The following is a 12,873-nucleotide window of genomic DNA, read 5'->3' as shown; positions in this document are numbered from 1 at the left end:
GGTTGTAATACATCAGGTAAAAGTGAAACAAATTTGTTATTTCACCTTTCCGATTCATCATCCTCCAAGGACGGGTTCATCATTGGATTGCCAACTTAAAGAGGGAAGATTTGCCATCGAACCTCTGGCCAGAGAACAAACACGTAATATGTAGCCAACATTTCGAAGAAGAATGTTTTCAAGATGACTTGTATAATGGCACGTTGACAAACACCAGATACAGCACTGGGACTTGATCAACAGCCAATACCGCTCCATGACGTCACAAACCAGTAGGTGGCAGTAGTGTTCTTTGACAAAAATGGATGTCTCTGGTAAAGAACATTCAAATGAAATTATTCTTATTTTAAAAACACTTATAATTTATTGAACAGTATGTACTAATTGCATATTTAAAGTACTTTCAGAAGTTTGACTACTGAATATCACCGGACTTTTCCTTTGAGTTAAGTTGCTTCAGCTGTGACATTCCTCTTCCTGCCAGCCTCAGATCAACTTCTCTGATTGGTTGATGTGAAATGTTAAGCAGCAAAAGTTACATTTTTCCAACTCCAGCAGCTGCTGCTGGGAAAATTTTTAACATCTGAGCAAAGTTTCCTTGGAAACACAGGGCCTACAATTTCTGATTTAAAAAAAAAAAAAAGGCCGTACAATGGACGGCCATACACATTTCTAGCTAAAGGCCTGGAGCCAAAGAGACTCTTATTAAAAGGCCAGTTAATGGAGAAAAGGATCTCAATAACTAAATAACATAACTGAGCCAAAAGACAAGCAAATTTGTAAGGTGGAAGAATGAGATGAAACAAGCTGACCTATGTGTTACAAATCTTTAAAATATGACATTATCAAAGTACCCTGTTATCCAATAGCTTTTATGCTATTCTTTTTTGGTCTGAATCCTAACCATGTCATATCGTCACTTCTTAATATGTGGGTACCTTTCAGAACTATCAGATTTATCTTTTCTGAAAAGCTGCTTTCAGGGGACCCAACAGATTTCCTTGCAGATATAAATTGATGTTGATTGTTTTAATGCCTGAATCCTGAATAATAAAAGCTTTCTTCAGTTTCAGGAATCTAGCAGAGCTTTGTATATAATGAGTCAGATCTTGGTGGTATATTAAAAGGTTAATAATTTTATGACCATCAGAAAATAAAAATCTAAAGAGTTTAAGCCCAGAGCATGATGCTGCCAACTCCATGTTTTTCTGCAGCTTATGTGTTTTACACTGTTGGTGTGGTGCTAAACTAGAGATTTTTGTTCTGTCCTGCCTTTTTCTCTCCTTTGAAAAATAAAATATATAGACCTACCAATTTTGCAGCTTTCTGACATTTTCTTTAAGTGTTGCCAACAACAGAAATGCTTTTCCATTTTTCAAAAACTTCCATCCAAGACATTTGTTCTTTCTTTAAACTAGAATGCACATGATATACGTTAAACAATTTTAAGGCATGTCTAATTGTTTTTTGTTTAGTTGTTTTTTTTTTTACTCACAAAAAAATTCAATTTTCAGATACACTAATGGTCAAAAATTATAGAACAAACTGAATGATGTTGCACTACAAAGCATAAAACAATGTCACCAACTCTGCTGAAAAATCTCCAGGAGATCAAAATAGCTTTGGTTAACCATCTGTGTTTAAACACGAAAACTAAAAAGAAAACAAATCAGTGCCAAAACATTGTCTACACATCAAAAGCTGACTAAACCAAAGAACTACTGGAAGACCAAAGCCAATTTGAAATTTGCAGTTGTCCAACTGGGATTGTTTTAGATCAATCCCAATTGGACGGCAACATAAAAGGGGATAAACTGTTTGGCTGTGGTTAAAGGACCCAGCTATTGTCTTGCTGCTCCATATTTAGGACAGTTCACAGTTGGAGCCCTCAACAATGGCTGACTGAGGTGGTCATAAGAAAAAGCAGCAGTGATTCAGGGAGGACGGTCCTATAAAAGTTTAATGGAACAGAAAAAAAAGCTTAGCTGGTGTCTATGAGCACCATCCAGACTAGGGCAGGGTAATTAATTCCAGTTGCAATATAATCTTCATTTAATAAAACACCATTTTCAAATCGCAGAGGCACTCAATTTTGGTCATATTACATGTAACAAGAGAAAGACAGTAAATTTCTCACTCCAGGTGTTTAGGTAATACACTTAAAGTGAGTCTGCCACCACATAAAAAGGTAGAGAGTTGCAGCTAGCATGCAGATCCATGACTGCAAGTAGAAGTAAGCACTTTTCACAAACAGTACAGTTCATGCAATCAGGGACTCTGGACAAGCCAATTTTTAAACTCTATTGAGATGTTTCTGTATAGCACTATTGTTTTATTAACCAACTCCTCTTTAAAATTCAGCCCAACTGTCTCTTTTTATGCAATCTGGACTTCATAAAGCTAATAATGCTCTAGAAAACCTCTGAGGTTTTCACAGAAAAGCTTTATATACTGTATAAAGATGTACACTTACAAGTTAAATGACTCATAATAAACGACCATATGCCCTTAATTTATTTTAGGGTTATCAGAGTGAAAGGAACAGATTTCAACAGTACATCACATGTTTCAAAGCCATGCTTAATTTTCCATCCATCAATCGCTTATACACCACCAAATAATAATGCTCTTTGCGTGGTTTTGTTAAGGACAGCAAGAACAAATCAATAAAAATCGATTAAGTGTTTACATTGAATTTCATCATCAAACTGTTGTGTTGTGCAATTAATGTGTCACACAGCATGACATGGAGCGGTTCACTTTACCTGCAAAGGGTTGTAAGTGCAGGCTGACTGCAGAGCAGGTTGAACGGCATTTTAAAAGGAAATGCAGGACAGCAGAACTCGAGGACTGGAATTGTAGACCCCTGCACTAAAACATCCTTTTATTTTAAACATTTAACGATCTCTACAGAATCCGCATAGACGAGAGAACCCACTTCATATGTGCTTTTTTGTTTCATCAGTCCAAAAAGTTCAATTACGAAATAAAGAGGTGGAAATAAAAAAAAAAATCTGAATAAAAACTATCTACAGATTAATCAACCGTTAAAAATCATTGTTAATTGCAGCCTTGACATTATGTTTTGAACAATACCATTTAGCTTTAAAAACTAAAATAAAATCACCCAAGTATACTTGAAGTAATATTACCTTGCTTTCAATTTTAATACTGTCTATTGCTTGCAATTTCTATAGGAAATCTAAAGCTAATTTCCATATGCCTCTCTTGCAGCATGCTAATGACTTGCAGCATGCGGCAGTAACACAAACATATATTGTCCTCTGAGCTCCCGGTCTACATACTCATCAGAGAAACTGGCGCCGTTGCCCCTCAGCAATCTCCAACCTCTTTCAAAAACTAGTCCAGCAGAGTGAATGCATTGCTCACAGGGCAGTGGATGATTTTAGAGATCAAAACACACCTTGGGAAATCTGCAGAAAAACACCTCTGCATGCATATAACCTCCACTCACACTGCAAACAGATCAATGCCATTGGTCAAATTATACCTGATAAAACCACACATCACTTACTTTACCCTGGATAAATAGCAAGAAAAATATACACCAGGAGGCTCATCCAAAGATATGCACCTAAATTATGCCGATTATTTGCATGGAAAAATATCTCACCTGAAGAAAAACTTCTTCAACTGTGGAGCCAGGTCTTTTTCTCCTATCAAGTCAAACAGAAGGCTTTAACTGCCTTCTCAAGTGACAGCTTATTGTGTTGCGGGCAGCACTCTTTGTTGTGACATGTCTGACACTGTTCTCAAAGTTGAATTACACATTTGTCACTTATTCAACAGGAGTGACTCCACGCACTGCATGATACAGAGAAAGGCTGCTCAGTAAATTGGTTACCACTGTGAAATAATGTTATGAAAATGAAACCATGACAGCAAATGGGAAAAATAACACAGATGAGGAAGAAAATAGCATGTGAATGCATCAATTTAATCATTTCAAAGCTGGCTTTTAGCCAGCTATGCGTACAGCTAGTACATTGTACAGCGTATACTAAAAAAATGACAAATTGTACGCCCCGTTTTTCCCCTGAAAACTTTGCTCAAGTGTTAAAATTTTCACAAGCAGGAGATGCCGGAGCTGGAAAAATTTTACTTTTCTTGCACAAAGCGCCACATCAACCAATCAGAGAAGCTGGCAGAGAGACGGACACAGCACTGCTAATACAGATCACTATGACCACTCACCTGAAACAGTTTATTAACGCCTAAATTAACTTAAAATGTTAAAAACCTGCTGGAAAATGTGTTAGCTTTTGTTATTAGTTTTTCAGAGACTCTACATTTCAAAATTTTCCATGGGAAAATACCCCGGACCCACCTACACCTAAAGATGTGATACACCAAGGTGTATACCCTAGGAAATGTTCCTAGCTAAAAGCCTACTTCAAACCACAGCTTTTTGTTGCTGTCCTGAGTCAAAATATAGCAACGGTAAGATTAACATGAGTTCAGAATTTAAAAAAAACTAGAATATGTTACAATATTTTAATAGTTTTGTTATTAATTTATGAGCATAGCCTTGTGTATTATATAGATAGCTTTATATATAAAGTTAGATTTCTCAATCTTTTATTTGTTCTGGTTTCAATATTTACTGCTGATGAAGACCTTAAATTCAAATCCTGAAATGTTTTATATAATACAAGATACAATATTAAATACAAACAAGTTCTAAGCTATTGAGTGGAAGGAAAAGTGTGAAGTTAGTAAATTAAAAACCATTATTCGCAGGTGATGGTCTACAAATATCGCATTCCTTGTGTCAAGCAATACATAAATGTAAAACCCATCAGCAGTGTCTTTAAGACTAAAGAAAAAAAGAACTGAACGGTCAGGCAGGAGTCCAAAAATCCCCTTTTAAGATGAAAGTACAGTTTTGTTTTATTATAAAATCAAAGTGCTGTAGTCTCATAGAGGAGTAGAAAGAAACACATTCCACCCTACTTGAAGTTTAGTGTTGGATCAAGTGTCCCTGATGTAACCGGAACTACTCCCCTCTGAAGACACACCCCTCTGGCGGAGGTTTTTAAAGACGTAAGTTCTTGTTCAACTTCCTATTTTGCCGGTAGTCACCTTGACTGCCAAAGGCTAGATGCTAAAGCGCTTACAGCTGAAGGCTACGTTAAGAAGTGACCAAATCCCTCCAGAGAAGTCTGCGCTCGCTGGACTGAGTCAGACTGTTTTTTTCTGCGATTCAAAAGGAGGTGAACGCAGTGTTTTCATTCTTCCTGCAATTCAAACAAAGTTGAACGCAGTGTTTCCTGAATCCTGCTGCACCAGAGACAGAGAAGAGCTAATCCAGCTCTGCTAACCAGAATCTAACCTCCAAACAACAGGGTCGCTGTTCGCCGAAGGAGCCGTTAGAAGCCGCCAGACTCGTGACTGCCTGCGACGGAGAGACAGAGTAGCGCCAAGAAACTCCTGTTAGAGTCTGCGGCTACAAACTAACTCCAGTAGCAAAGAGGGAGATGCCTCGACTACCATGAGTTATAAAATTAATCCCCTTGCAAAATCGCCTTTTATTTTTGCATCGGATTGATCCAAATCTCTTTGAGCTGCTGTTGGATGAATGGACTGGACTGGCCTGGACTGAAGACGGGTCCTGCAGAAAACCGGACTGTGCTGAAGGCCTTCACCTCACCGAACCAAAACAGTAACATCATCCTTCCCCCTCCTTTCCATCTGATGCTTAATAAGTGCTCTGCTTCGGTGAACTAGGTAGAATAGATAGTTGCGTTGGTGTTTTATTTGAAATAATTTAGGAGTTTTAACTGAATGCTAATGCTCACTGCATAGACTGAATGAAGCAAACTGCTGCAGTGAACTGGCTAGCATTGTAGCTCCAGCTACCTCATGCTTTTCTTTCTTTATTTCAGCCTCATTGCTGATTAAAGCTTTCCTGCGTCATTATTCATTCCTCCCCATAAAACTGAATGAAACTTCACTTTTGTGACTGCAGTTAACATCTCTGCGTCAGGGTTTATTCACATTTTATCTGCTGCTAATTTTAGAGGACACTTTTAATGCATTAAGCCTTAAACTTCGAACATCCCTCAGACTTTAAACTGTCTTTTAAACCCCTCTTCCCCTTTTATTTCTTTATTTTTGATTATTTTCAGTGGTGTTATGTGTCTGTTTAGTTATTAGGTTTAATACTGTGTGATTGTGGCTAATAAAGGTACCATTATATTTTAACTTGCAGTCTTTAGTGTTCATTTTACAAAGTTAATTATTTATTACTCAGGCTGGATTAACAATTCTTTCAGTAGAGACACATTTATTTGGTTGCTGGTTAATAACGTTGCTGATAGCCATAGTCTAAATTACTAAATTGGCAAAAGACAACTGGATTTTTAACAGCCGGATTAAGGAGTGCCACCCTTTAGGTAAGAGGCTAAAAACCCTGGTCAGTAAGCAAATTATAGTTATAATCATTCAACTGATAATAATCAACTAGTTTACCCTTGACTTCCTATAACTTCCAGTTCTACTTATTCAATATATTCATAATTTTCTGGTAAACTGTGAAGTTCCCAGTCTGAGATGATTTGGAGAGCCATATCATCTGCTGTTTTTTTTCTGAATTCAGCAGTCAACAGAAACATATACCATCAAAAATAAGAAATAATTTAATGCTCCCTTCTGCTGGAAAGCTTTATGGAGATGCTGATTTCATTTTCTATCAGGACTTGTTACCTGCCCATAGAGGTACCAGTAGCTGGTTTATACTGTTCTCCCTGCTGCCCACTGGGAAGAGGCTTTGCAGAATTCGATACAGGACCAGCAGGTTCTGTACCAGATTTGTCACTGCTGCCAACACTGTTTAACTATTGAAAAACTCAAATCAAGTCTCAAATTGAGACACTGCATCACACTGACAACATCATACTTGCACAACATGGTGAATCTTTGAAAATGGAACTCAACTCAGTATTTCTACTGCATTTCTATGGTGCATTTTGCACCATATGTATTTATTTATTTTTGCACTGCTATGAACCTTCCACAGCAATGTCTTTTGCACCATGCCTCTCCTACACTGTTTACATTCTGATCAATGCTGTACTTTATAAATGGAAATGTTCATTTCACTGCTAAGCTGCTGCTCATTCACTGTCAGAAAGCTGTATCTAACTTTTTTTTTTGCATACAAAACTCTGTGTATAAAAAATGACAATAAAGTCTATTGACCACAGTGTCCTTTGCACGATTGACCAGCAAACTCAGGCTTATATGGGGTATTTTAGGAGGATGAGAGACACCAGAACAATCAATGTAGATGACCCAAAGGCCACTACAGAAGTTACCTGAACTTCTATCAAACCCAGCATAGCAGAATGAATAAACCACAGCTGGATTCTGTTTAATAACTAACATCTGTTATGTTAGTTAAGCCAAGATTAAAACAATGCATCAGTTTACTCCACTTTAGAATTAGGTGCTCCTTTATGTTTGTCTGGCACATAGTATCCCAATAAAACACCCTTACAATAAAATACAAGTTTGCTATTGGACTATGAAATATTTCTGTTCGATTAACTTTGAGCCCTTCATTATACAATACATTTAATATTACATTTTATGCTTGGCAGTTTGGTGCCATTATTGGCAACAGGGCTGAGGAATATTTACTTTACACAATCCTCTCCGGAACAGAAGGTGATTATGGAGCTGATCTCTGTAAACCCATTAGGCCATGCACTGTAGTACATTTTGACAAACATAACAACGGGTACAGCTTTATAAAACACCTACTAAAATGTTATAAAAATAAAAATAAAGCACCCTGCACTGTATTTCCTGTGTCACTAAAGATCCTATTAGTTGCTGGGTGTGACATGATGTAGGCTACAGCAAAAAATGAGTATACCACATGGCAAGTGGATAAATAAACAATGATCACATCTCAAAAGAAATACATTGCCACAGTATTTTTAATAATGTTTTAAATGCAGGATGTGAATAAGACAGGAAAGGATGAGACTATCTGCTTACCTAAAATATGGGAGCAGTGAACCTGTGACCTGCTGCAGCCTCGCTGCCAGGCAACATGTTGAACATGATCAAAGGCGCAACAAATAAACCAGTAACTAATCTAGACTGGGAGCGGACAATGTCTGCAGATAATGCCTAAGCTGCAGTCCATTTTAGACCGGGATAGTCTGCAGACCAGTGAGCCTCAGCCGCTGTCGGTCCAGTCAGACCTCTCCTGGTACCTGTTTGGACTCCTGCATGTCATTTCTGAGCCAATGCAGTTGACGTAGCCGCAGTCACGCTGTTCGATAGGAAGGATTTTCTTATTCTTTCACTCGGGTGAATATCCACGGACCTATTCTGCGGCTGTTTATAAGCTAAAATGCTCCATAGGATCTAACCTCAGCTCTGCTCACATCGACCTGCATGCGTCCCGGTCCTCTTCTCTGATTGGCTGACAGAAATGCCAATCATGGGGACCTTCTGAAGTGGAGCCTCAGTGGCGTCTGGTGGCTGCTAATTGTACTGTTTTGTTTTTTTATTTTAATTTTTTTGTTGTTGTTTTTGTTTCTTTAATAATTGTATTCAATTCTGAATGACATTAACTAAGGAAAAACTGTTAAAATATAACTTAAGCCAAATTTTTAATCGGTGTTTATTTACATCTAAATTAATGAAAAAAAATATTCTATTGATCTTGGGGCTTGATTAACACACATGGGGAAATTTAAACAAACAGAGCTGTTTTTTGGGAAAACAGTCTGATAGTGAGGGGCTTTAAAGATAGAAAACCTTCCAGACATCCAAAGGCAAATATGACCTCATTTACTCTATTCCCTCTTAAAGGACATTTGAGTTCTAACTGATCTTTGGGTAGATCTGAAGAAGTCATTCACTCTCTCTGTGACTGTTGCACCTGCAGCGAGAAGCTTTTCCAAACTTGTTTTCCAAACAAGAACTACCTGAGATGTTCCAGGTAGTAGGAGAATGATGCAGCCCGCTTTACTGTAAGTGATTTGTATTATCAGCAAAGCTGTCTGTCAAATTTTTATAACTGATTTTTCAAACCAAAAAGCTTAAGAGTTCTGTATTTTTAAAGTGATAGTTGAGTAATGAGAAAAAACAGTGTAACATAAAAATATCATATGTTTTTAGGGAAAATTGTTTGTTTTAAACAGAGCTTTTTCATGTTGTTACATATACTTGGATAGTTTTAAGGGCCTTCTAATTGAGCTTTAATTGTTTACATTTTCCATCTGGTTTCAGGTAACGTTTATTTCTATTATTTAAAAACATGCTTGATTTTTTATTGTTTACTTATTTGTAAATTGTAAATGATTTTTTTTTTTTTATTTAACTTGTTTTGTTCACTTTTTAAGATGTTTTTATCCATTATATTTTATTTATTGTTTTTGTATTACAGGTTTTCAATTCCACATGATACTAATACTGTATATAAAGTGCATAATTAGTTTATTACTTTGTCGACACAAGATGATGTACCAAAATATTAGAATATAAACAGCACAGCAAGAGATCAAGAGATGCAAGCAGTTTATAGAAGGTGTGTGAATGATCTGATCATTACACTGTTAACTGGAGCAGAAATAGAGGGCCCAAATATCAAGTTTTGATTAGGGCCCCATAGACCCCATACTTTGGCTGGTCCTGCCATAGGCGGCAAAATGTTCTGCAACCATTACTATAGGGGAACAGGGAAAATAATATAAAAACACAAAATAGGATTTTAAAAAAGCCAACACATTCTAAGCATTTGAACAAACATGATCCACCAGTCATAAAAATACATTTTAGTCATCATTACAAAGACAAGTTTCAGTTTCAAACAACAAGGTTCTGTTAGATTTGTGCAACTCTGGTAATAGTTTTTAATAGGGCTGCAGAATTAAGTGTATTTGTAATATTATTGCAATTTAGCAAAACACATTTGACAAATCACAGTGGCACATAATTGCATTCATATTACATTTAACAAGAATAACACACTTAATTTCTCCATCCAGCCCTTTAGTTGGCAGTAATGCTCATAAAGGTAGTGTGGAGGAAAAGACCCACCCTCTTCACTTAAAAAAAAAAATGCACATGTATAACCCTATAACCATGCCAGAGAGGAAATGTTGTGTGCAAGAACATGCACAAGCCCATTTCTCCTCGTGCACGCTCTGTTTAAAAGTTGTTGTTTGCATCGCTCATACAAGCTCACTTTCCAAAAGATTAGAAAATGGGGACGAGCATGTAGGATGGCCTTACGTAGACATATCATCAGAATGATGGACAATTATGAGGACCACTTATTTTGATGATCCACCCGGAAAAAGAACATCCTCCACTATACCTTTTAAAGTAGGTTTGCCACCACACAGAAGGGAAGAGTGGCAACTAGCATGCAGATCCATGCATCTTGGTAGAATATACTGTAAGAACTTTTTTAAGGAAAGGGTTAAAGTAAAGTCCTGAAACAATGGACTCTGGAAAAACAAGTGATAAAAAAAAAAAGAAAACTTGTGCTTAGTGCAAAAAACATCTAATTATTAAATGAAAATAATCGCAATTTGGATTTTGGCAAACTAGTTAAGCCCTAGTTCTAATGTCCAACTGAAAATATTAAATATCTTCTGTGAACCTTTCTAGGAAAAGTCAGAATTTAAGGTTTGGTCTTACTCTGTCTCTGCTCTTAATTAAATTGGATGGGCTACTGAACGCATATTGATCAATGCTGCCATCTAGCGGGGAAAAGAGATTGTCTAGCTTTGTTTGGAACACGGCTCAAATTCAAGCAGGTAGTCAAAAACATTTAGTGAAAAATAATTTCTCAAATTGATTTTCTGTTATTTACAGGCACTACATCTAGGCTATGTTGAATAAGACTCTTATGACATTATTGTGACTGTGGCTATTTAATTAGGTTTAATTAGGTCTCATGCAAATTTAAATTGTTTGAAAATAGACAAACTTTGAAATATTCTTCATTTCTTTCTGTGCTAAGACTATTTATAAAACAAAAAGTCTGATATCATCTTGAGATTTGTTTTTACTACTTTGTTTGAGAACCATAATTGTTTTTGGATTTTTTTTAAATTAAGATGGATGAAAAAGAACAGATTTAAACTAAAGATAGATAAACTCCAAGAGATACATTTTGGAAATAATGTTAATATGTCATAGTCAATAAATTTTTTGGTTTTCTGTTTTTATTATTTCTATTTCATTCTTTTTAAGTTTCTGCTTAATGTAAAATCTATCCATCTCTACTGACACAAGAGCTGAAGGTAATTGATCAGAGTTATTTTGATATTTTACTTTTCTTCATGTAAAATCATCTTTCCTTGTTCAACAATTACATTTCTTTTTGGCAGGTATTATGTAGTATTCTGTACAGCAAAATATTTCAGCTTGATATAAAAATTCTGGATGGATTCTAGGACAATCTGCCAAAAGTACTTTGATGGGCAGATTTTATGATCTAAGATCCTTAGCAATTACTTTGAGCAAAGCTGTGCAGTATGTTCTGGTTGATTTGTTCTGTTTAGGTACATCACACTATAGTGAAAGCTGATACAATCAAAGTATAGAAATTCCTTTCTTATAAGTTGTTATAAGTTGCTTTAAAAACCCAATGAAAAAAGTCATACAGGAATATATTAAACAGCTGTGCTTGAAAGTTAACACACCCTTCCATTAAAAACAGAAACAAATCAGCTGCCAGTGAAATAAACTAAAACTGACAAAAGTAATAATAAATACAAATTAGAAAAGATAAAAAATAATTATATTGATATTTATTTACAAACATATTTATATATCAATGAATAAACAAGCTTGATGGATTTCTTGAAGTCAAATTTTGTTGAGCAACACTTCAAATCAGGTGTTTTCTGTAATGTTCAGGAAATGTTCAGGAAGATTCCTGCACATGTTAACAGGTATGCTGGTTCACTGTTCATCAGCAAGGTACTTTAAATTGTTTGGGTTAGTTTTGTTTTAAAAATGTTTTTTTAAATAAAAATTCAATATATCTTTACACAATTATGATTTACTATTTTTTTTAATTACCATAGTTTTTTTCAGATTTGCCTTATTTAAATTACTAGTGTGAATTTATCATCTTTCATGGGACAGTTTGTAAACTTTTCAGCACAACTGTAGTTTTGATCATTGCATCCATCAAGTTGTGGGAATCATTTAAGTCAGACTCAAGATGAAACACATGAATCTGCAACACTTTTTCCTCTAAAACAGCCCAAACACTTGAGGATTTACAATACAATCTGTCAAAAGCTGCTCATCCGATGTAATGTTTACTAATGCTAGCTGATCTGCTTAATCCTCGTGCCTCTTGTGATGTTATTGACTCAAATACACATGAAGTAGAGCTTTTTTTCTTCAGTGTGCTTTAAAATTGTGAGATCCTGCTGATGCCGCTGATGTTGTTCACAATACAAATCTTGTTTTTCCTTTGTCCATATGCCTCTTCAACATCTGCTGCAGACAAATTGTAAACTTATTTCCTACTTTAGTTCTGAAATACCTTCTACCAAAATTACCATTATATATTATTATTTAAGAGTTTTAATTTTCCAGGTAGCCCATGCCAGATTTGATTTTTGTAATTCTGTGCAACAAAAAATTTACATGTAAAAAAAAAAAAAAAAAACTAGGTGATTCAATCTGCCTTTTTCTTTTACTGCTTTGAACCCCAAACCTAATGTGCTTACTGAAAGCAACTGCAAAGTAACCCCTATTCTGATAAGAAACATTTAACACTGATAAAAGTGTAAAACTGTTCTAAGATTTTATATTTAAGCGGGAAGATTTTGATGAACACTTCTGGGTAGTTCCATAAGTTTA

General features: G+C 35.8%; 1 protein-coding gene across 2 annotated transcripts in view; it reads right to left on the bottom strand.

Annotated features, from left to right (window-relative positions):
* The window catches only part of galnt13 (polypeptide N-acetylgalactosaminyltransferase 13), a 61,822-nt gene extending 53,406 nt beyond the window's left edge, over positions 1-8,416 (bottom strand). For both annotated transcript variants that reach the window (XM_015378511.1, XM_015378510.1), the window contains exon 1: positions 8,026-8,416. The gene's annotated coding sequence lies outside the window, so the exon portion shown is untranslated. The remainder of the gene's footprint in view (positions 1-8,025) is intronic.
* Between the last annotated feature and the right edge of the window lie 4,457 nt (positions 8,417-12,873).

The sequence above is a fragment of the Cyprinodon variegatus genome, unplaced genomic scaffold (genome assembly GCF_000732505.1).
Source record: "Cyprinodon variegatus isolate N-32 unplaced genomic scaffold, C_variegatus-1.0 Scaffold174, whole genome shotgun sequence".
Classification (NCBI taxonomy): Eukaryota; Metazoa; Chordata; class Actinopteri; order Cyprinodontiformes; family Cyprinodontidae; genus Cyprinodon; species Cyprinodon variegatus.
This window is presented reverse-complemented; position numbering and strand designations above follow the sequence as displayed.